The 24286-nt window shown below is 39.9% G+C and overlaps 1 protein-coding gene and 1 long non-coding RNA gene across 11 annotated transcripts in view; one reads left to right on the plus strand and one right to left on the minus strand.

Annotated features, from left to right (window-relative positions):
- The window catches only part of LOC135164638 (zinc finger homeobox protein 4), a 188883-nt gene that overhangs the window by 84409 nt on the left and 80188 nt on the right, over window positions 1–24286 (minus strand). For 5 of the 10 annotated variants that reach the window (XM_064125180.1, XM_064125173.1, XM_064125181.1 and 2 more), the window contains exon 1: window positions 10307–11521. The exons of 3 other annotated variants lie outside the window; for them this stretch is intronic. The gene's annotated coding sequence lies outside the window, so the exon portion shown is untranslated. Of the gene's footprint in view, window positions 1–4081; window positions 4250–10306; window positions 11522–24286 lie in introns of those variants that run through there. 2 more of the 10 variants (XM_064125174.1, XM_064125179.1) reach the window with 2 other exon arrangements.
- Window positions 12782–19234, plus strand: LOC135164639 (uncharacterized). The gene is made up of 5 exons (XR_010299350.1): window positions 12782–13158; window positions 13242–13357; window positions 13451–13686; window positions 13905–14045; window positions 17998–19234. It is a non-coding gene; the product is annotated as an uncharacterized LOC135164639 (long non-coding RNA).

The following is a 24286-nucleotide window of genomic DNA, read 5'->3' on the forward strand; positions in this document are numbered from 1 at the left end:
TCTCTTCAATTCAACGAACTCATTCATTTAATAAAAAAAAAACTTTCACATTTATGGAAAATAATTCCTTCTAAACGTGCACTCACAATGTTTTCATGATTTCTTTTATGTTTGCTTTTGTAATTTCCAATGAAAACCGGTAAATACCGAGAAATTATTTTCCATACACTCGATATTTACCTCTTATTGTTTGTGGAAAAATTTATAGCTGGGCATTTTCCCATCGAACAAAAAAATTCATCCCCATTGTCCAGGAATTTTATAATGCTTGTATTAACGAAATAATTCCTTGGTTTTTTCCAGTGTTGTACCCAAAAATTTTACCTGTCTATGGAACAATAGATGGAACAGCTGGAGAGGATCGTCCGGTCCTCGATTAATTACGCCCAAATGAATATCCCGATAACTTAAAAAATCGAATATTCTTAGGAAATTTGAGTTTTTCTCTTCAGGTATAGAATTTGAACTCGGTTTTAGAGGGTTTTAGAGGACTCCCACGTTGACAAGCCCTCAGCCAATTAATTGCACCAATGGAGAGAGTAGAGGGACCAATTGCCGACCCCAATATACATCCCAAAACCAGGTTCATTACCTGTCATAGGTTTTATAATACTGTACATCCACAATCGAATCTTGGAAATATTTTCTACCTTGGAGAGGATGAGAGTGAGGCCTTGAAGGTTTTGAGAACGTGTTTCATAGAGGCTTGTCGAACATCTGGCCATGGTGGGCCGACAGTGAACGTTAAAATTAATGAAGGAAGGCGTCGTCCAAGATTATACTTAATTGTAGCCGTATTCATCATGCATTAGACAATCAAGTGTCGAAAAAAAAATCCAATCCAATGGAAATTCATTCTTAGTGGAAGGAACAATGCGCTGATAATTATTGTAATCAAAATAAATTTCTGAATTAATAACAGTTGGTTCTCCAGATCGAACCAATGCGGAAGTAAGAGTGACTTTAGCAGGTAATATCATTTGATTAATTAAACGTTGGAGATTAATTACGAAATTCCATTAGATCTAATGGATATGAAAAAATTAACATACATTATGATTAATTAATGAGTCATTATGGTTCGATGGGGTTTTAATACACGTGGGGAATGCGATAATCCAGAATTAATGAGTGGAAATTATTGAATTGAATGCTTCGACTCTTTCCTCAGTATTTTTGTGAGACATGACAAAAATTTTATTACTTCATTGAATTCAGGACAGCGTGTGTACACAGAGGAGCGCGCGCAGAGTATAAATCGACTCCCACGGTAACCGTATACGTATCCACTGGCTCCTCCTCAACGGGAGGAGAACTAACGCCCGTACAAAGTAATTTACAGCTAACAGCCGGGGCTCTCACAGTCGTATCATTTTCACTGGAGCTTGGAAAGGGAAATGCCACTGGATAAATAGCCATTTATTTTGATTTTGTGACCATTCGGGGAATTACATTTTCATAAGACTGAGGAATCATGCTGATACATCGAAATCAGAGAGAGACGGTAGAGTGACTTTTCTATTTTTTACTGCCTGCCAAATTCTATTACTGTAAATTTATCTCGAGATTTTTGTTAATCCATCGTGATTTTCCTCTATTTACGGTTAACGGACTGGGGCTAATCTCGTGGGCGGGCCAAATATTTAGGGGCAGCTCGTGACCCGTTGATTCACCTGATAGCAAACTGGTTTCTCGACCCACCCCTAACTATTCAGCTTTGGAGCATTTTTTTTATTCAATTGTAAAATATTCAATGAAAAGAAGGATGCGGAGTTTTAAAAGGAAATGGACCTCTCAGATATTTGTGTAAAATTTTCAAGTCGTATTCGGTTCGACAAGTATACGTTTTTATCTATCATGATCCTCGATTATTGCTTTGTATAGTTACCGGAGTACTTGAAACTTCTGGATTTATTGAATTTCAAATAATATACGTCTTGAAAGATAAAAAAATTCTCGAAATGAACACGTAGATAGCTTTCGCGGAACTCCACTGGTGTGAACGGTAACAAAGTGACGTTGTTAAGTATATACTCCTATGGCGGAATCCAGCGTCGAGGCGCGTTTGTAGTTTAGCGGGCACGATCCTAATAAGCGGCGCGAGTACAGGCACACGCGAAGATCTCTGCGCCTCGAGGTAGGAGTTTTTTCAGACTTACAACAAAATGAGGATAAAAATCTGAAAGATATAACTAGATAAACGCCGCAGAAAGAGAGGGAAAGTACTAGAACCTTTAATGACAAATGGCAAATGACTATTTGTCGATAACTACCATTTTAGAGTAATATTTGGGCTTGGATTGCTTGCAACCGAAAGTAATGGACATTTGATAAAAATTTGTAACAATTGTATGGGTGATTGTAACAATGCAAAATCCCGCTGAATTCTTTCACTTGATTCTCCGAGTGAAAGAGTAAGGAGTGAGGGACAGCATGGTGGCGATCGCGGAGGACACCGCAGTTGCACGAGGGGAATCGAGGGGCCGCTGGGATTGGCCAGAAGTACAGGAGCACGTTTTACCTCGAGGGGGCAAAAACTAGTTCGACAACAGGCCAAACCTGCAATCGGCATACCGGCGACACGTCGCAAGCTCGTCTTTTAAATCACCGACGGACACCTCAAGGCTATCGATAACTCGTCGCACGTCACTTATTGGTTGATCTATAATGTTTGATTCATTCAAATGTACAACTCCCTTCGAGCGAATTATTGTTATTTTTACCACCCACCGTTGCGTGGGAGAGCATCTCCAGTCTTTGGAAATTTTACTCGAGTTTATGGGAGTTACACTCTCGACGAGTATTTGCAAACACCAATCAAGGGAATTTACATTGACATTGACATACATTGAAAGGAGAATGATTTTCAATGGATTTACTACAACAATTTGGGAATATTCCTATTTCTACATGCGCTACAATGTTATCGATAAGTAAAAAAAAATCTACTCATTAATCTAACGTCATAATTAATGGTTTTCTCAACCAAATACAACAATATCTGAAAACTCTTATAAGCACTTTTATCCCGCCCTTGTGATTGCGTGCACCGAGGATGAGGGGGATGATTGAGGGTATTTTTGCACTTCATAAAGTGCACAAATTGAAAGTTAACCGACACGCGACACTTGGAAAACGACTGTTCAATCATTACACCAAGCAGCAATAAATAATAATGAAATAGGTACTGAATTCAATGACACGTGTAGGTCCTTCGCAAATCTACTCTCTCGCACTCAACCAACATCCGTCCATTGGTGTGAATATTATGCCCCGGCATCACTGTCCAAATATGTGCGAGGTGTGGCGTGTATATTCGTACGCATCGCCCACACCGAATTCGCACCGGGACGTCTGTACGTGTTCGAGAGATTAAGTCACCGAAATGTGGATAGAAGAGTGAGAGCCAAAGTGGTGCCTCGAGCTGGAGACTTGAAATCAGAGGACGATATATGCATATGCATGTGTTTTCGGGAGGTGAAGACAAAGTCTTGGCTCCGGGATAAAGAAATATAGTATAGTATAGTATAGTATAGAATGGCCCCTGGCAATATCTTTTAGAACTGATATAGATACTGAAATCCAAGCTAGTCCTTTGAATAAAAAGTGAAAATGCCTCTGGAGGTGTGAGGGTTTTGGCGAAGGTTTGCTCGTCAATCGGAGGCCAATGATTATCTCCCAAGTTGGACACATCTTATCAATAAATCTCATCTCACGCTCTACAGACCAGCGCACGCACAAACGTCCGCATTTGCCACCATCGGCGACGCTTCCAGATCCCCCTTGCCCCTGATATTCACGAGATTCACCCCATTCTCTCTTCCCCGATCGCAGTCCTGCCAGTGTAAGAGAGTTATAATTCATCGACGGACAAAACCCGTTATCAATTAAAATATCTCTTGCCACCCGCGAGAAAGCCAGCGAATCAAGTGAAGTGAAATAAAATTAACAAACTGGATGGAGGAGGAGAAAAAAAAACTGGTAGTAAGGAAAATAAAAAAAATGCCGATACTTTGTAGTGTCGAGGAATGACAGAGGTGGCCTGGTGGTGTTCTTATTTATTTACGAAACTGTAGCTCACCTTGGTCTTTTGTCTCTTTTAATCCCTAATCCGCAATCAGGACCCATTGTCCGCTGGGACCACTGTTGGGTCTCTCGGCAATAGCCGTCACATGTATGCGCGCGCATGCCCAATGCTGTATTGGAGTGACTCTTGTTGAAGATGAGAGTGCGGCGGGGAGGGTATAATCTGAGGATTAAAATCGTTAGGAGACCTAGAGAATGGACAAACTGAAAAGATGAGACAAAAAATCATGAGAGAAAAAAATATATCCTCAAATTATGAGCTCAGCTGAGGTGAACAAATGAAAATGAACCGGGAGAATGTCGACGAAAAAATAATAGAACTGGAAATATTCAAATCAACTTGATTCGTTAGTCAGTCGGATTAATTTGCTCGGAATGGTATCTGTCTTCTCTTCGTGCACAAGGGGGCATTCATTAGGCGTACGCCTGTCTCCGTGAGATCGTGGAACGCGCATTTCACGTTGTTATACAACGCTTTAGAACCCCGGTAAGTCCCAGATTGTCGTGAGCTACTGTTGACTATTATTGTAACTTCCACCATACACTTAACCATTATCTGTTTACCAGTGTCTGGTAACAGCGAATTCGATTGGCAGCTGAGAAAATCTATCAATTGTTATTTATGAAGAAATATGTTTGCATTCCTCTGATTTAACGAGAATTCTATTTTTTCCCCCCCAATGATGGAGGAGACATGCGTCAAACCGGGGCATCGACAGTGGAAATTTCAGTCGCAAATTAAAACCTACCATAGATCTGTCCAGAATTTCAAATCCAAGATAAAAGCTAACTCAGCATCGCTGTCAACTGCTCTACATTGCGGCAAAACCAATGAAATATATTTTTTTCTCAACTTTTCTGTTTATTATTCAATTACCCTTCGGCATTTATTTAACCTGAGATACTGGCTTACGTGGATCACTCGATCCACGTAGATTAGAATTTGTATATCCATGTGTCTTTACTCCTCTGTCAGAATGTGGACGTCATAGATTTATCGTGAATTACCGATTCGAATAAGAACACGACGACCCTGATCGAGCGTAGAAAAGCCGAGCGCACTATTGTCGCTGAGCTATTGGCAAAGTACGTGAAATATTGTTTCTATGCGGTACACGCGCACGCTCGGACGGGTAACGACATGCCGATTAATGCCGGCATGACTCGCAGGCCGGCTATTAATAGTCAATTCATGTCAAACTTGAATTCAACCAATCATTTTTTTTCTTCGATTCTCCTTTAGATTGTTTTCATTTAGTAATTTTTTTTTTTTTTGTTCAGTACATTATTGCCCAAAATATGAATATTCAGTTTCAAATTGAGTTGAATTAATAAGTGAATTGCATTGAATTTTAATTAAATAGACTGTGGTGATATAAATTGACACGACATGATAAGTTGCTAACAATTGCATAACAATCCAAAAGTACTACAGGCGCCTCCATCATTACTTCCTCTATCTGTCCCAATATTTCTCATGTTCTATCGTCCCCCGACACCCAAAAAATTCGATCATTTTGATCAATAATGAGAAGTAGCATGTAACGCAATCCATATGAATAACACATCAACAATGTGTCCCAGAATATCATCTAAACGACAATAGGGACTAATAACACGACAATGCTATCGACAGAGTAGACCATATTGACCGGGGAGGAAGTGTAACTGGTCGAAGCCGGAAAATACTATACGATGTACAAGTACATATCACATCCCCGGTGTCGTATCGCGGCACAAGGATCGGGAGATCACCGAGAGACGGTGGTATTTAAATCCACGATTTAAACACCATTTAATTACAAATGATAATTAAGACTGTAAGCAATGGCATATTGGCGATGAGTTTTCTTTTCATCGCGGGCAACAACGCTCTATAAAAAATTACAGAACACACAGTCCACCAGTCCACGCTCCAATTATGAAGTCAAATTAAGATATGCAAAATTTTCACATTCTAAAATAATTTTATAGTTTTAGGTCAAAATTACACGGCAGTGTAAAAATTGAATGTGATATGAAAGATCTAATAATTTATCAGAGAAAATCTTAGGTTAAAGCATTTATTTCGAAAAGGAAAAGGTATTATGGTGTGTGTTATCAGCATGATGAGTATTGGAAACCACGGAAGGATAACCGAGTAGATGAAGATTTTTATTGGATTTTCCTCTCCGTAATCATATTTTGATATCATTGAGAACTAATTGGTAATTTTAATGCCAATTGGTGACTATCCAATGGCTTGTGTATGCTAAACGAGGCACGTTTTCAACCTCAACGAAGAAATTGAGGTTTATTATTCGATTATATGCCTTCCACGAAATTCAAATGCATGAGGTCTATACACAAATGGTCAAGTTAAAATGTCCACAAAAGAGGAGAGTCACGGCGGGTGGGAGGGGGAGAGCAAAGAGATACGCACACATCGGTTGTATATCGTGTGTCGTTGACTTTAGAAGTTGAAAGAGTGTGTGGTACGGTGGAAGTAAACCAGTTTCGAACGACAAAGTCGATCTTTACGATCGGGAGTTACCTCGTGGGAAGAGGGCGGGGAATATATGGTGGTTTTTTTTTTAACCATTGGCAAAGGAAGGGAGAGAGAAGATGGAATTGAATTGCATGTGTGATACAGAGGGGAAGTGAGATACTCTGTTTTATAGCGATTCACGCGCGCGCTCTTCCCCACCTTATACGTTTGCGCCTTTCTACATAGGGGAGTTTATATCTTTGAAGGATATAGAAACGAAAGGAATGTCAGAATAATCGTACGGTATGAGATATAATTAACTCTACTAATGATCATTCTTGGATAAGGCGATATAGGCTCAATATCGGAGTGATCTGGGGAGAGAATGAAGACTAGTTATCAAATAAAATGAGTTTAATTGATGTATTGCAGTGGTTAAAATTGTTGCAGTTGTATTAAACACTGAAGCAACGTATTCAGGGCAGTGATGGACGTGCGGCGTTCTCTTCGGATTTTTAACGTGCGAGTAAAGGGTTGCATGCAAAAGAGATGACAGAATTCAATAGAAATAAATATTATATTTCCCTCACCGATTATCGTTGACCGAGGTTTCGGAAAATTCACATAAGAATACCGACTTTTTTCAAAGGCGCTTCAGATAAAAATTACGGGAACTTCTGTAAGCATTCCGCTCCAGTTCCATAAAATTTCCTACATCCCTATCTCATTCCGGAATTATGACAATGATATGTAATTTTTATTGAGTATTTCTGTCCATGTTGGCAACGCTTTTCCGAGGCCTCAGTTTCGATGACGGGGGCTACAGGGAAGCAGCCGCTCCGGTGAGTCATGATAATAGATTAGGATAATAAACGGCATTGTGCCAACATAAAGCCAGTCGTATAGACTCAATACTTCACACTCGAGGGAACGACAGTTTTGTAATATAGAGAAGGCTGAGATAATGAGGGTACAATGGTTGACAGCCTTCGGGAGCTCTCGATAGATTGTTCAAAACAACGTTTAATTAATTTTTATTCCAAAGGGGTAAATGAGGAGACATTATCGAAAATAGCTAGACTGCTTCTGTAGCTGTACATTGCGAAAATCGCAAAGACCATTGTAAAATTCTATTGCAAAATATTAACAGAAATGATAACGGTTGGGAAAAGTGCTGACAAAAGGTTTGAAAATTTATTTAGATATTTTTCAACCTCCGATAATTAATTTAAAACTATTCTCCTGTCATCGTTGTCCACAAAATAATATTGTTTACTCAAACAAAGAGTGTAGTTTAAAATTATATTTATTCAATGGCTCTCATTAGCAGTAAAATCTTGTTCAAATATTTACCATTTTATATTTTACAGACAGAAGTAGTGAATAACACGAAATTGTCGAAAACAGCTGTGCTGTTGTATTTTCAACTGAACATTAAAACAATTTTATTTGCCTTCCTGCAGTCGTCATGAATCGCAAAACTGTCGTAAAACTCTACAGTGAGATAAACAGAAATGGAAATAACTGGAAATAGAGCTGTGACAAAATATTTGACAATTCATTTGCACAATTGTCAACCTACAATTATTACTAGAAAATAAGGATTCAGTCATTTACGCAATTCTTGGCCATGAAATTAAATGAAAAGGTAGTGAATGAATATTTATTAACACTTATAACACTAGTATGAGTTTCTTCAATAGTTATCATTAGCAATAAAATGTCTGTTAGAAACTTATATTGTTATTTTTTTGAGAGAAAATTTCTAAAATGTCAAAATCCAAATGCGAAATCTCTCTAATGTTTATCAATTGTCACAAATTCCTTGCCCTCTATTGAAAATAATTTTCAGCAGCTTTTTCCCGATTACAATTATTAACGGAGCTCAAATTAAGAAAAAACATCAGTTGAATAAATGCGGTGCATCCACGTGTATGACCGCACATTTGTAAAGCAATTAAAACCTTTTTTCGCATCTATTGTCGCACCAATCGTGTCCTCTGTCACTTGTCGCGAACAATAAACCAGTGTTATGATAATAAAGTGCATTGGATGTTGACATAAGGCAACTACTATGTGTGTGTGTGTGCCAGTGAGAGAGAGAGAGAGAGAGAGAGAGAGAGAGAGAGAGAGAGAGAGAGAGAAAGAGTACGCTTGGTTTTGCCACTTATAATTCATAAACATGTAAGCCACACGCTCTCAACACAGAGAACATTTTGAGAGTTGGCACACGCACCGCACACACGTCTCGAAGCTAAACACACCCCTTTCTTCTCTTCCTCTCAACAGAGGAATGCATAATTTTGATTTTTCCCATTCCTTCATGCTGGTGTTACCACTCAACCCTCCTAAATTAATGCTTAAACGTAAATTTCTCAAGTTCTGGCCACGCGCCGACGTCCTTCGATTTGAATACTCAGGAAATAAATATTATATTCCAGACTAGGGAGAGAAGACTCGTGTGGCGTACATTCGTTCCCGAATAATGCCACTAACCGAGTGACTCGTTCAATGATACACGAGAAAATACATTGTAATAATAGCTGAGGGAATGAGCAACGAAAATATTAAATGTACGCACATTGCGTGTTATGGGAGACTTCAACGCGAGCATCCGACGGATGAATCTCTTTCTGAGCGCGTGTGGTGTTCGGGGAAAAATCCACACTAGATAAAATTCATTGCCCCCGCGGTAGCGCGTGTCTGAGAGTCTCTTACAATCCAACTTCCCACAGGCTGTCCCAGAAAAGCGCAATCATTTGCAATTGAAGAAAATAAAACACGTGAAATGACAAAAAATAATACTGCGGAAAATGTTGATTAAACAGATATATTTTTTAATTTTACCTTCAGCCGTATCGGCACTAGCCATATTCAATGTATTTTCTCAATTAGACCGTAGCTGAGTTACGAAATCATCTCCAAGTTTTTTCACAACGAGGCGAAACTGAGTTTGTTGTTCTAATTAGCTTTCGGAAGGAGTGGAGGTGATTACGAAAAAAAAAAAAAAAAAAAAAAAGTTGAGAAGAGCAACGGGGTTTTGTGTTTAAATGTGAATAGGATTTTAATTGGCCAACGGGGACACGGGGTCCATGTCTATGTTCCACATTGATACAGAAATGGTTATATTGAAAAGACTCGTTATCATACATGGACATTTGTCTTGGAAATAACAAGAAAGTTATTGAGCAAGCAAATATTCAACAACGGAAAATTCAACTCATTAGGTTGGAAATATTTCAGCTTGGTCACAGACTTGAGCGTATTATTAAATTTTGTTTTTTCTCCAAATGATTTTGTTCCCCCAGATAGGCGATTTATGGGATCCCCGATCATTGGCGAAAAGGTTTGTAAACATCTATTGGTTGTTGATTTTTAATTGCGCTTATATGCGGAGTTATATACGATATCACGTGCCACGCGAGCCGCAGTCAATGTGAAAGAGAGGCCTACCGGTTTTTCCTTATCTCGTTGAGATCAAAATCTGACGTGCCGCACGCGTTTCATGACTTCCGCGAGGGCACGGGTACACTCATATCCGTCTTTCTCGAGAGGGATTCGTTGTACGTGATGCTGGGGTCATTCAGTGGATGAACGCGATCATTAATAACAACATCTCGTGCTTTTTGCATTCCAGAATATTTTCCATGTACGGCCCTTCACATTTGGGCAATTGATTTTTCTACACGGTGGAAAGGAGATAACTTAGTATTATCGCGCACAAACTTTGACGGCATCAAACACCTCACATACCTGGGTTCATATCCCGTAAGCTTCCAGTTTCCTTGTTGTCAGCGATCGCACTCTTTAAATTGATTTAATCACAACTTATTCTGGATTTTTCCTTTTTGCTTTTTCAAATTATCACACCTCGAGTTTTTTCACACTCAACGGATGACTGTGCACGTTTACAAATGGAGTAGAAGGAACACAAGAGGCAACACAGTCCCTTGACGTGTTGAGATTATCCGAGCATCGAGGATAGAGTATTTTCATATAATCCTCGATCGGTTAATATTACCGTCACCAATTTCCGTTGATAAAAATTAGGCGAACGTTCCGTGCATGTCACAATGGTACGTTTCACAAAAATCTCAAATTCACTGGGATGATTGAAATCATTAAGATCTCGATTATAATTATTTATGTAAAATAGGAACCAGAAGATGAAGGCAGGGGGTGATGTCGATTATTCATTAAATTTAATTATATGGAATGATTTGATCAGGCAATTAAATCACTTGAGAACAATGAAACAAGTACGTCGGAGCACCCCAATTATTAATCATTAAGAAATTGAAAATATTAATCGGTGATCGAAAATAATACAGTAGACAGATCACAGCAATAATTAAATGACGTTCGCAAAGTCACACACTTGGGTTTTGGTCGAACGTTAATTTTTCCTTGAAATCGATAGAATCTTAATATTTGCACTTGCAATGATGGATCTAATAATAATTTATCACCACGCACTTATCAAATTTAAAAAGAAGATCCTTGATTTCCTCCTTAGTCGACGTAGTCCTCACAGTTACGTCCCAAAATGCAAGAGTGATGAAGAGCGTTGAAATTTAAATATTTTCAACTAAATAAAATTGAAAATAAAATTCTAAAAACACGAGTCTCGGTTAACTTGAGATTCCCGATGGCACTGTTATCGTTGTTATAAAAAAACAGGCGTTGTTATAACTCTTGTCATAACTCTTGTCAATCGATAAAGACATTAATTTAACAGTTAATTACAATAACTAGTCAAACGTTTATTCGTCGTTTTAATTTTTTTTGTTATCTGGCAAAAAACAGTTCTGAAGAACACCGGTGGCCTGTGACGCGCGCGTGATTACTTTTGTGGATTTAAAATCGCGGGGCCACACGACAAACGGTCGGGGGTATGTACGGAATATATTTTAATGAAGAAAGGCCGGACAGCGAAGTGCCCACGTCGGGTCGCGCTGCCGAACTGCCGGCTCCCCGCCCCTCCGCGCCTAGCTTTCCACCTCTCTTTTCTCACTAAGTTACCCCCACTTAGTGTCCCGATGCGCCGTAACACCGGAGCAGGGATGAGGAAACGGTGGGGACCAGTGGGTGGAGTCAGTGAGTGTCGATGGGCGGTGCTTGCCAGACCCATACGAGACGCCGACTCGACGGTGAGGATTCAGCGGGTGCTGGGGAATTCTCCTTACCCCGCTAAAGACAGAAGACCGAGTGGTAGGGCATCCACATCTCAACAATCCCCCTCCTCGTTGAGGAGTTTTCCTCGTACTTTTCGGTTTCTATCCGTTCTTTCTCCCTTTTTTTTCACATCCACTGGCTCCCTACGAATGGGCAGAGAGCGCGGGAGAAGCATCACCAACTACTAGGGGTCGCTGGTGGTATTTTTTTTCGCGTAAAGCCCATCGCTACCGGAACTTGCAGGATATCTTGCCGGTAATCTTTCCGTCTCTCGAGATACTCCCACCGGACATATCGCCACAGAGTTGGACCTTTCTCCATTGAAAATCCGCAATTTCCCAATGTTTTTCTATTCGATAACTCATACCTCCACCAATTGCTTCCAGTTTTCGACTATTTTATTTGCGTGAAGGAGGGGGAGATGTACTGTGGCGAAAGCATTTCAAGAGCCGTCAAACGCACACGCGTTTCCCTTAAAACTTTATCTCTCCTGTAGTAGAGAGGTGGTGGCGCGCCGCCTCCCCACATTCCGTATACTCCCTTTTTTAATAAACCTCAGTCATACACCCCTCGGCCCTCTCATCGGGATCGTGACTCAATTCTACCTTTGAAATGCTCATACCTGGGAAAACTTTTTCCGCAACAATTGTTTTTCATTCACTCAACTCGCAGACTTCAGGAAAAACGGACAGATGTCCCTTCTATTTCTATCTCTATGTCAACCACAATGTACTGGCGACCTCTTGTCTACGGAAAAACGTTACCAATCTCCGAATTGTTTTGAGAATTTTTTCCTCACCGCTCAGTGGTCAAACCCAGAGGCTAGGTCAAGGCACTCTGTACCAAAAGCCAGGACCGGAGTGGGGATGAATTCCAAGGTTTTCGTGAATGGAGCTGGAAACGGGTATAAAAGAAGCAATCTCTCTCTCTCTCTCTCTCTCTCTCTTCCTCCCTCCCTCGGACACTTTTAGGGGGTTACAGATGTGTGTGTATGAGAGAGAGAGAGCTGGAGACCCTCTCCCTGTCACGGGTTTTACTGCACTTTCAGAATTCCGGTATATACGCGGATGGCCTTCGACCAGGTGTCCCATAGCCGGTGGAGGAGAGAAACTCGTAAAGTGACTCTCTCGCCCGGTTTTTGGATGCCCTCTTCCGTTTTCTGATGCCGACTCATGACTGGGTCGTTGTCATCTCTGAAGCAACGGGGGGAGTAAAGATAGAATGAAAAAAAAAAAACCGAATTGAAAGGAATGGAGAAAAACAGGAGATGAAAAGATTTTCACCCACTCTATTGTCCACTAGATTTCAGCATTTTCCTCCCCTTTTTGGACGCACGACAAATGCCGCGCATCGGAAATGCCGAAAAGTGAAACCCAATGAAACCGCCGAGGAGCATCAATAACGAAAAATGACTGTTAAAACTGCGCGTGGTAAATTATTGTAATTCTGGAGTTTGATTTTAAATATGAAAAAACGTATAACCTCTCCCGAGCTGTTTTTTTTTATTCTTCAGTTAACTATGCAGTCATATGAGTCGTGAAGCAAACTGACGGTTGAATTGCACGAGCTGTAAATCGACGCGCGAGATATTCTGAAATGCAAATGATCTTACCGAACGTTTCATAGGAGGTAAGTTTTGCAGCGTTTGCTTTTGTACGCTGGGAGACGCGTTATGGCATCCTAGTACATATTTTCTCTCACTCATGTTTGTGTTCACGGCAGTTGGAAGAGGAAAGCCTCATTCCACGGACACGCTGAACATAACCAACCCGTGATGCTGATGTGAAGTGGGGAAAAAGAGAGAAAAGGAAATTTGAAAATGTTACGGCTATGTTCTTCAAGTTGGTCTGTCCGTTTGGTTTTATGGGGTCTTCGGAGTACTTCGTAATTCTTACCCGATGCGTACGTCCAACATCTCTCAACCGGTGGTTTTCACCGATTTTGTGGCTCGGAGTGGGGCAAGTATAACAGAGAAAATTGTAAAGTTCAGTGATTTTGTTGCCATTTGGGGAGGGGGCTATTGTAATAATTAACAATATGACAAGTGACTCATATTCTTAAGACGTAATGGTTTCTCAAAGCAATTGTCAATTTTTTAGTAGACAGCAACGACCCCGTAATCCAACAATGTTTTAAACATAAAATAAGAGTAAAAAATATATCCATTATTTTGCAGTGAAGAACGGGACCTTAGCCTAACCCATGGAATCCCGTGTTGCGCGAGGTGAGGGAGGAAGTCGAGCCATCACTGGGTCGTTTGAGTTTCGACGATGTTGCTGAAGGGGAGACATGTACGAACGAAGGGCAGAAGGTAGAAGTGAGTAAAAATAACTATCGCTTTTGGAACTGAATGGAGTGCGAGTACCCAGGTAGAGAATCCCCACCTTTCGCCGTGGTTTGGGCCTCAACGGGACCGATGCGATTCGTGGCCTATTATTGGTTTCCGTGAGGAAGTTGACGCGGCGAAAAAAGATAGGACGAATTGTACATATAGTAATTTCAGGAAAAATGTATGATGGCAATTTTTTTTTCTACTCCACCATGTTTTTTTTAAACCATATTTTAGTGTATTTGAAAGAATTAATTCACGAAATATGTTAGGTATAATTACGGTGTCCCCATTTTCACGGTTGACTGATCAATGCTCAATGTTACAATCGACAGTTGTTTCAATCCAGATGGACAATATGTTACGAATATGGAGTAAAGCGGACCTTTGGTAATGTTGTGATCCCGACCTGCCTCGTCAACTTTCGAGGAAAAATCCACGCTCATGTACGCATGTACCTGCGTGCACTCAGGGTGACGCCTCTTTTTATTCAACCCCCATTTTTTTTCTCCTTCATTTTTATTACTCAGTGAAGTACAACGAACAAGTTGCGTTAGGTCCGAGGGAATCGTAGCAAGCTGCTAGATATTTGAGGGATTTCAAATGCCCTTCTTGAATAGTACACGCGATACCTAGAATGCGTAATTGCAAAAAAAATGCAAGTTTTAGATGCATGAAAAAAATATCAATGTTGCAAAGAATGAGATGGAGAGGCAGGTGAAGGTGATGGTTAGTTTTTCGTGGGGTAAGGCTGAATTGCAAAATAGGGAGGGGTGGAAAGTTTATGTCAAGTTGCCTGTGTGAGTGACCGTACCGGCGTTCTCATTCGCGGTCATTCCACTGCTAAGAAAATTTTATGAAACTTTGGGAAACTTCAATTTAACATGCGCATACTTAAGGCAATCTTTAGTCCAGAAAATTTTATGGAGTTGATTTATTCATTTGGAAATTAACCAAGTATTATAGTATTCTTTAATTATGGATTTTTTCTCTCACAAGTTTGTTTGTGAATGAGTAAATAAATAGTCGAGAACAGTAGACTCTAATTAATTGAGAGATTCAAACTCAGACGCCCAATACATATTTCAGTTGAGTTAAATATCTTTGAAATATCGTGTAGTCATTTCAGTAAAAATTTTGAAATCTTTCTAACGAATAATCTACGTGAAAATTTCCAGCACTCTTATGTTTCCCAAGTTCCAATCTCTTGACAATCCTAATGCATCTGCTATTTAACATAATTCGACGTAATTTTTATTTGAATGAAGTTGGTATTCTAAGTTTATGAGTTTTGAAACAAGTTTGACCACCGTATTTAGTGAAAATAGTTGGGAAATAGATTGAAATAAATTCTGATGAAATGATTTATAACCGGATTGAATTTTCAGGGGACCATCGAAAATTAAATTAAAGTCATAATATTGAGTAAGAATGAAAAGCCCAATGAAAGTTGCGTTCCATCGGAAATACTGATAAAGATCGAGAAATTTTTGTTTAACACGGCTCGAGACAATTTTTATTAAAAATAAACTCTTCAATAGGGATTTAAATTTATGCATTTCGAGACAAGTTTTATCGTCATATTTTACAAAAATAATTGGACAAGTGGTCAGAATAAACCGGGAATGAAATAACTGATTCATTTGGGCCGGAGGAATTTTCTTTTGGGGCATTGAGAGAAACCGGACGGACCAGACAGCAAGGCGCCCAATGAGAATCCACGGGATTCCATTTTCGTTTGAGTCTCTCTCTTCATCATCCACAAAAACTGCCCATTGTACTCCTATCCAGCCCCACCGACCTGTCCAAACGAGCGTTAGAGACCGTTAAGAGTTGAAGGGAAAAAAAAAAAACAGAATTTGATAATGAATTTAAGAATATTCATCCAAACTAGAAACTTCGATGAACAGAACACCGGGGGCTCGCTCGAGGCGACAAATTCCCAAGTTCTCTGAACATCAGGTATACGGAAAAGCCGATGGATCTCTTCGATGAGGGAGTGAGGGGAGCTCATCTCTCCTGGGGTGTACTTTATAGCAGGTGCTACCTTCCGTGTGCATTCAAAAACTCAAATTATTGTTGTTCTTTCGTTTCTCTCACACTGTTTTCTTCGTTTTTCGGGAATCGCGTTTTAGGGATACTATTGTCCTTTGGACACCGAAGGATACCCCTGAGGATTTTTATGGGCGGACCTTTTCAGGGGTGGAAATGGAGGGATGTGTAAGCCTTTGAGAAAAATTTTCCTCACCGATGAATATTCCTTCCGTTTCTTTTTTTACATTCTCTCTGAGTTTCGGGAAGAAACTACCTGAGTTGATGTGATGCTAGTACTAGTTTGACAAAACGCTCGGCCCAGGGGGCACCAGCTAGTGTTTATGGTTTAGGGGTTTCTTCAGCAAATGACGGCCATTTAGTCGTGAAAAATACTTCAAATGAGTAAAAAATTATTTTCCAAGAGAATGAGAAGGGGAATAAAACCAGAGGAAGGGAAGTAGAAAATTTCAAGGGGAAGATTTTAGCAAGAACAATATGTTATTTATGGTTCAATAAAAAAAAAAGGGAATAAAAATTGGCATGGGGGATAGATGAAATATTATATCCGTACAAATGGAGAGAAATATTCTGTAAAAATTACGTACAAGTTCCGTAATTCGTCAGCGTAAATGAAGACCCAATAAAAATGATAGAACATTTCGTACTTTTTATTGGACCTTTGTTTTCACTCGGGATATTTATGCAATTTTCAGTAATCTTGTAATATTATATTTCAGGGGTGATGAATTTCTCACGAAATATCGAAAAATGCAAAAATCATTTTAGACTTAGTGACGGTAGGCCATGAAAACAGGAGATAATGTAAAAAACTATAGTTTTTTATGGGCTCTGGTGGTTTAATTCAGCCGTGGGACGGGCGCGAATGTTGTTTAAAGTCTAGACACAATGTTGGACCCTCGAATTAGTCGGGGCTGCACGAGAAATGAGTGGGTCCCTTTCAAGGGGTACCTACCAACAGTAATTAACGAAATTAGCCGTAATTAGAGTGGCTCCGAGGACGCGCCGGTGGAGAACCTAAAAATCATGTTTTCTGTGTCCCTCCACTGGAAGGTATCAACATCTGTCTCATTCCACCATGCGCTCTTTCCGGTTTCCGCCAGATTATCGGGAGTGGGATGGAGAATACGTTGGAAATTTCTCTCGTGTGTTTATAACACACTAAGAAGGTCCTAATGACTGAGCTGAGTGAGTGAGAAAGAGAAAAAAGAGAGAGTTTAAAACAGATTACGAAAATTATGGGAACGAAGAATTTTTGGGAAGTTTTTTTGTAACTGTAATACTATGTAAGCCTCTTGAAAATATGAAAAAATTTTACATGGAGAACATAAAGTTCGGTGATTAAGAATGCCATTTATATATATATATATATACATATATATATTAACTATCTCTTAAGAAATTCACGAAATTTTATTTTTAACTATAGGAAAAAGTCAAAGTTTTCACCCCAGCCGACAATACAAAATAATAACATTGAGAATACGAATTCCCGAAACTTATTGTCGGAAAAAGCTGGGGTAAAACCGATGGTATTCAAATTAGTTTAATATTTATTAAAATGATTTTCAAAAAAAATCTTGTATTCAAATATTATTCTGTTTCAAGTTTTCTGCACTAACGTTCATATTCAGTATCTGAGCAGCGTTTAGAGACATGTTCGTTATCGGAAATGTGATTGTAATAACCCGGCAATAAGGAAAATAGCTGGAATTTCTGAGAAATTAAACCATTGAATTATCTCTCCTGCCTTCACATAAAACAAAAAAAATCTTCCGTCTGATCTTTAACAAAAAAAAAAACACACACACACACACACATAAGTCTTAATTTTAATAATGTTCAATTCTTCCCTAAGTTATATCAAAAGCTATGATTTTACTCCCAGGAAAGAAAGTGCCGTCCGGAGAAGTGCGGGAGAAGAGTGGTATCATTTCGACGAGAAAGTGAGCGTTGCCAAAAACTACTGGGGTGGTCAGTTGACTTGTACAGAAGGGACATGAGGGGGATGGACTCTCAAAGTAGTATTTGGAAAACTACAAGAAGAGAGGGGAATCAACGACTATACACAGAGACAAGCACCTGCATACTGCCCTTGGTATAACACGTTAGTGGGTCTAGGGAGCGAAAAGGCCAAAACTGACAGGACAATACAACCACCCGCCACCGAATGACCATTGTCCATCCCGCGTGGTGGATGGTGTGCCCTGTGTCACGCCTTTATAGCATTATTATTCCCCAGGCGTGTAATCCTAATTCCATCAGTACAGGTATCCAACATCCCTTTCGGCCTTTATTTAATCAGTATTTATATCCTTTTGAGCTCAACTATCCAGCGCTAAGTAAAGTGAATCAATGACATTTTTTAATGAAATCATAGGCGAGCAGAAGGAATTATTTGTATTATTTACCGTTCAGTAGCATTTACTTGGTTTTCCGAAATAAATAATATTTATCGGTCAATGAAAGTTGCATAAATTTTCCGAATAAATAATTAACTCAGTCCGACAATTGATTCTATCTGGAATACCAATGACAGTGCAACAAAACTCAGATGAAAACATCGTCGGGATTACATCCAATTTATTTCCTAATCTCATAACCAGACATCAGTTCTCTCACTCATAATGTTGAATAGCTGGACAAAGGTGGGAGGTCATTGATCGTCCCGCCTTCATTCACTGTGGTTCTGGTATAGCAAGTCTACAAGGCCCCCTCGCACACGCGGTTGATACCAACACACGTGACTGATCCCAAGATAGAGGTATATCAGCAGCGTGCGAGTTTAGATGCGCGTAGACGCTGGTATATAACCACGCCACGGATGTTCCAGTGACGCTTTTCTCAAGGGGGAAGACTAAAAGCGTTCGTAGCCTTGACCCTGCACTGCATTCAACTCATAATTTTCAATTTAACATTGATAATTTCGAAAAAAAAACGTCACACAGAGAAAAAGTTTGTCAAAGTCAGGAGAAAGAAATGTGAAGAGGGCAATAAAGCGAGTATTTAAATATTGCCAGGAAATTTTGTTGAATTTGTGCGTAATTTTTCCTAAATATTTATCCCCCGAGCCCTGAATGAGGTGGTGGGAAGAAAATGCCAAAATACTTGCTTGTCGATGGGAAAAAAATTATTTATTATCCAACACCTCTGGCCATACCTGGAATATATGGTCCGGTACTATTTGCAATGGTATCATTATTTTTCGCTCTTCTTTGCCCTCGGTAGGAAATTTTATGATTTTCGAAAGAGAGACAATGGACCGGAAACAACGCGCGGGTGTGAAGGACCAGTCTGGGACTGGTACTACAGTATTGTAAACCTCGGTAACAGGTACCGAGTCATAAAATTCTATTACCCCCTGGGCATTCTCCAATAGATGTGCGAGCTAGGGAGGTAAGTAATGAGCAGGCGAAAGAGAATGAACGCTTTACGCTTTAGTCACAGATGAGGGGAGGAATGCTTGAGCTTTGTCTAGCTACAGGGTGAATAATTGTTAACAAAATACTTGTCAGTTGGAGATAGAATTCAACTCTCTCAAGGTGAGAAGTGTCTCTGAAATTATGGATAAAAATTTGAGGAAAGGAAAACGTAGATTGTCGCACAATTGTTAAATATATGTCCGACACTATAGGAAAATTGACTAATAATATTCATGTAATTTTATGATTGCAAATGAAAAAGGATGAAAATTATACTTCCAATTCAATTTAAGTGATAACTATTTTGCTCTTCATTAAAGACAAGTTCACGTTTTCCTTGAGAGCATATCTAGCGATGGATCTCTGTCATTTTCCAAAAATGTCTGAAATCAAGCCCAAAATGACTTCATTCCTCCATGATGATGTCAGTCGATCATAAAATAAACATCCCTTTAAAAAATAATCTATAAAAACTTGGGACGATTCGTTGAGGTTTCTCCAAACGATATACGATCGTCGTTCCATGGCTGCTCGCGTGCCGGGAAAGGCGCGAAGGATGTTACGTAGATACAAGCGCGATATGCCAGAGGTACAGGCCGATCCGGTCGATAACGTAATTACTAAATGCTAATATAACGGAGCGCTTGGTATTTGTTCCCTGCGCAAACCAACTTCATGCATACGGAACTCCCTAAACTGCATTACTGCATTGACGCAGATATTATAGGCCTTCAGCTGTGCATCATTACCGCCCATGTTTTTTTTGTCATTTAATATTTTTAAAGTGTCCAACATTAACTCCCCTATCTCATCAATCCATATTAATGCCGTTAACATCTTTCGAACTAAACAACTTCTGTCAAATTTATGATTTTTGCCAATAAGAACGAGAATTGAAATAAAGTGATAATTTTTTCGACCCAAATTTACTGAACCTTTCCCATTTTTAGCCACTTTATTCTCCTTTCAGTGAATTTGAAATATATTTCCACTTCCACTTTCTTATTATTTATTGATATGTCAATAATATCAACAATAGTCTTTGAATTCCTCCAGCTGACATCCCCCCTGGATTGATATACCGAAAAGTGTTTCAGGTGAAAAATTCAATATCCACCAGCCCCATTATCATTGTCAAGTATCATGCAGCGGTTTGCATGCCCGCCATTGAGTGTTATTAAGCGCGATTTCTACTATCGGTCATGAATTTATGCAGACCCTTTTTTGCATTTCGTGTACAGCGCGAAAAAGACGAAAATATACGCATCCCCTTTCTATATCCAAAGTCGATTTAATATCTATCCCGGGTTTATGCACAGGGCGTATTAAAGTTCTCGTGCTGGTGTGTGTGTGTGTAGTCGCGGCTTTGCAGCACGCATATTCCATATTTTTTCCTTCACTATGATTCCCTCTGTTATTTTTCAACTTGCCACTAGCGGCGAGTATTGAAACCTGTCATTTAATAAAACGTTCTTCCACTTGATGACTGTCTTGCATATTCGATGAGCCCTCATCGGTTCTGTCATTATGATTTTTCCCCATTCAGTGGTGACCGATCCAATGGCGAAAGGGGAAAATGTTTCATGTGGATGGGATTTTTCGTCTAGTTGACCGGTTGTTTCTTTAATTTTTCATGAATCCTCATAGATCAAACTGGAGTCGGTTAGATAAAGAGAAAAAAAAAATGATAGAGCAATGGGACACGGCGCCTCTTTCATTTCCTGGCGCCGTGAAGTGAAAAAGCTCGGGGCGCCACTCCCGTGGGCCTAACGAGCAACGATACAACCGACTCTATAATTTTTTAATTACACTAGCCACCTCTGTTGAGATGGCCTCAAGGTACACAGTCACTCAAAGCCAGTGACTTGCAACGTTCCAACCAAATATTCTCAGTCTTAATTTTTAATAACACCACGGAAAGGCCTTCCAGATGTGAGTTGGGGATGGTCAGGTTGGAGGGAGATGATCTACCGAAAAATAGACACTGATGAGAGTGCATTTTTTTTTTGTTTTAAAAATAATTTTTCCATAAGAGTTCAGCCACATTCATTTTCTTTATGAACCGCACCATAACACTTGCCTTCTTCATTTTGTTTACTTGGTATGTGTATTTCGTGTGTTGGAATGGTCTGCAGTGGAAAGGGGTGTACTCACAGGAGCAAACGATCAAGACGGTAAATGTCGAGTGATGCGACAGCCTGGCCGGTGATCCCGTCGACTTTATATGCTCGAATGCTTCAATCTTATGAATAAATATCGCCATTTCTCCCCGTATACATATATCGCATTGGTCCGAAAGCATATTGTCGGACGCGAGACAACAGATCGATAAAAATTCGTCTCGTACCAGGCCCCCATAAATATTCCAATAAAGAACGCACTCTGGCTTTAGCCAGGGCTTCAAGCTCATTCTTTTCGCTCATATACCTTGAAATTTTCCTCCAATGAGTCTGCGTGGCTTTGCGTGCTTGTCCTCTTTAGTCTTCATGATTTCGATTCCATATTCGATCGCATATTTTTTTACTTCTCATGGCTCATTTATCAAGTCCACAATACATTGTTTCATGAATTTTTCTGTGCCTCCCATCATTCTTTGTATTTTGGGGAAAAGAGCTATCACGTAATTCGAAAGAAATAAGAAACATTGGCGGGAGGCTTCCAGCTGGGGTTATTAACCACTAAGGCGTCGGGACGCTTCTCCCTGCTTGAAGGAAAATCCGCAAGATGGAGACGTGGGTGGAGTACAACGACTCGACGATGGTGAACATATATATCTATCCCTTCAGTCGCCTCTCCTAACGTCACATCTACAAACCACTCGGATATAGACATCCCAATTTTGACATTCTAATCGTTTTCACCGCTTTTTTCGTCCAAAAAAATTCGTCCCCAGTGAAATAGACATTTGCATGAATTAATCTCAGAAAGTTTGTCAACCAATTATATTCATACTTTATTCCGAATGTTCGTGAATAGCGGACGGAATGGGAGACAGAAAAATTGCAGAGTACACAATAGAACACGAGATGACGATTTTTTGATGAATTTCAGGTGAATAAATCAATTACTCATACCACACTACCACAGGCATTTGTTTGATTTTTTGTTCTTGAAAATTTTGCAATTCATTGCATTTGACCTTGACAGGCCCCTCCAACACACGTACTATCTTTTTTATTAATAAATTCTCTTCGCAATGAATGAAAGAAACTTTAAAAATATTCCCAACTATAAATTTCATTTTTCATGACAATCAATAAAGCTATAAAATTATATTCAAGAATACATGGTATGATCATTATGATGAAAAATATGAATGAGATTGAGAGAATGGGAGCATCCATAGCACACCATGATAATGAAATTGTCATAAATTCGACGTGAATAAATAAACCACCTAGAATACAAAACAAAAAAATCTGAAATTGTCTTTTTTTTCATCGATTCAATATGTTATGCATTTGGTACCATATTTCGCTTCGTCTCAGCGTAAATAAAATACACGCGAGAGACCGACTCGTACCCCAACGAAATAATGTTGGCACAGGGAAAGAGAAAAGAGTGTGTTGTGTGGCAGTGGATAGAGGAGGTGGAGGTAAGAGTGAAGCCGAAGGATAGAAAAAGCCCGGGTCTACAAAGAGAGTTCGGCAGAGAGGGTTGTCACCTCCTCCGAGGTCCCCTCTGTTACACCTCGGAGACGGGGAGAAAAAAATGGGGAAAATCAACCCCCGGACTGTACGTACACACGTACTCTCAGCAGTTTTCCATATCCCAACCCTACATCGCACACATGCCCAATCTATGTACACGTCGTCAAGACTGGGGAGATGTAAGACGAAAGCGACGGCGGGGGGAAGGAGGAGAGGGCGAGAAGTTTGAGAACAAGGAATGAGAAGAAAAGGGGATGGCTCTGCGCAAGAAGAACGTGGCAGCTCCGAGCATAGCTAACTAGCTGAATCTGAATCAATACTCACTTCCTCCCCAGCCACCCACTCTCTCTGTCTTTCTCTCATCTCCCTGCTCCCCCTACTTTACCTCAATCTCCCTCAACTTTTCGTCTTCCCTTAGGAGGCCGTACGAGTCCTTTAAAACCCTCAGTACCTCCATTCGCGCTTTTCAAACGACGGTAGACGCGTTTGATCAGGACCTTCAAAAAAGAGAATTCAACGAGTCTTTGCACCTTAATTTCCGGCATTTTCAATGTTCATTCTATTTACGATGCAAAATAAAAAATTGAGGGGAGGATAGTTTTTAAGAGAGTTTCACGCGTACAACGAAAGTTTCGGAGAATATTTTAAAAGCCCCTGGTACTGAGCCCTCCCCCCCCCCCTTTCCACCACCAGGATTGAAGTGAACGACGCATCAAGAAGAATATAAAATGGGGGATGAAAGTGACTGGTTTCGACACATTTTTTTTCACTCGTTTCTTTTCCCCCCCACCCTGCGATCGATCTCCGCGTCTGGGACAGAGTGAACTTGCGTTGAATAAATGGAGAGAGATTGTTTGCATCGTTGAGACTGAGCTTCATCACGCTAGGGCTAACCACGTGGTGCGTGCATTTCGAGATGGCTACTGATCTCTGAGGTGAAAAAAAATTCTTTCTCCACTATTCACTCATTTGGGAGATAATTTTTTCTATTAATTTGTTGAATTAAATAATTCAAAAATCATCTCACAGTAAATAATGACAATGACCGGGTCTTGGACAAAAAAATTTAATACTTCCCGTAACTAAACCGATATTAAAATGATTA

This window comes from Diachasmimorpha longicaudata, chromosome 7 (genome assembly GCF_034640455.1).
Source record: "Diachasmimorpha longicaudata isolate KC_UGA_2023 chromosome 7, iyDiaLong2, whole genome shotgun sequence".
Classification (NCBI taxonomy): Eukaryota; Metazoa; Arthropoda; class Insecta; order Hymenoptera; family Braconidae; genus Diachasmimorpha; species Diachasmimorpha longicaudata.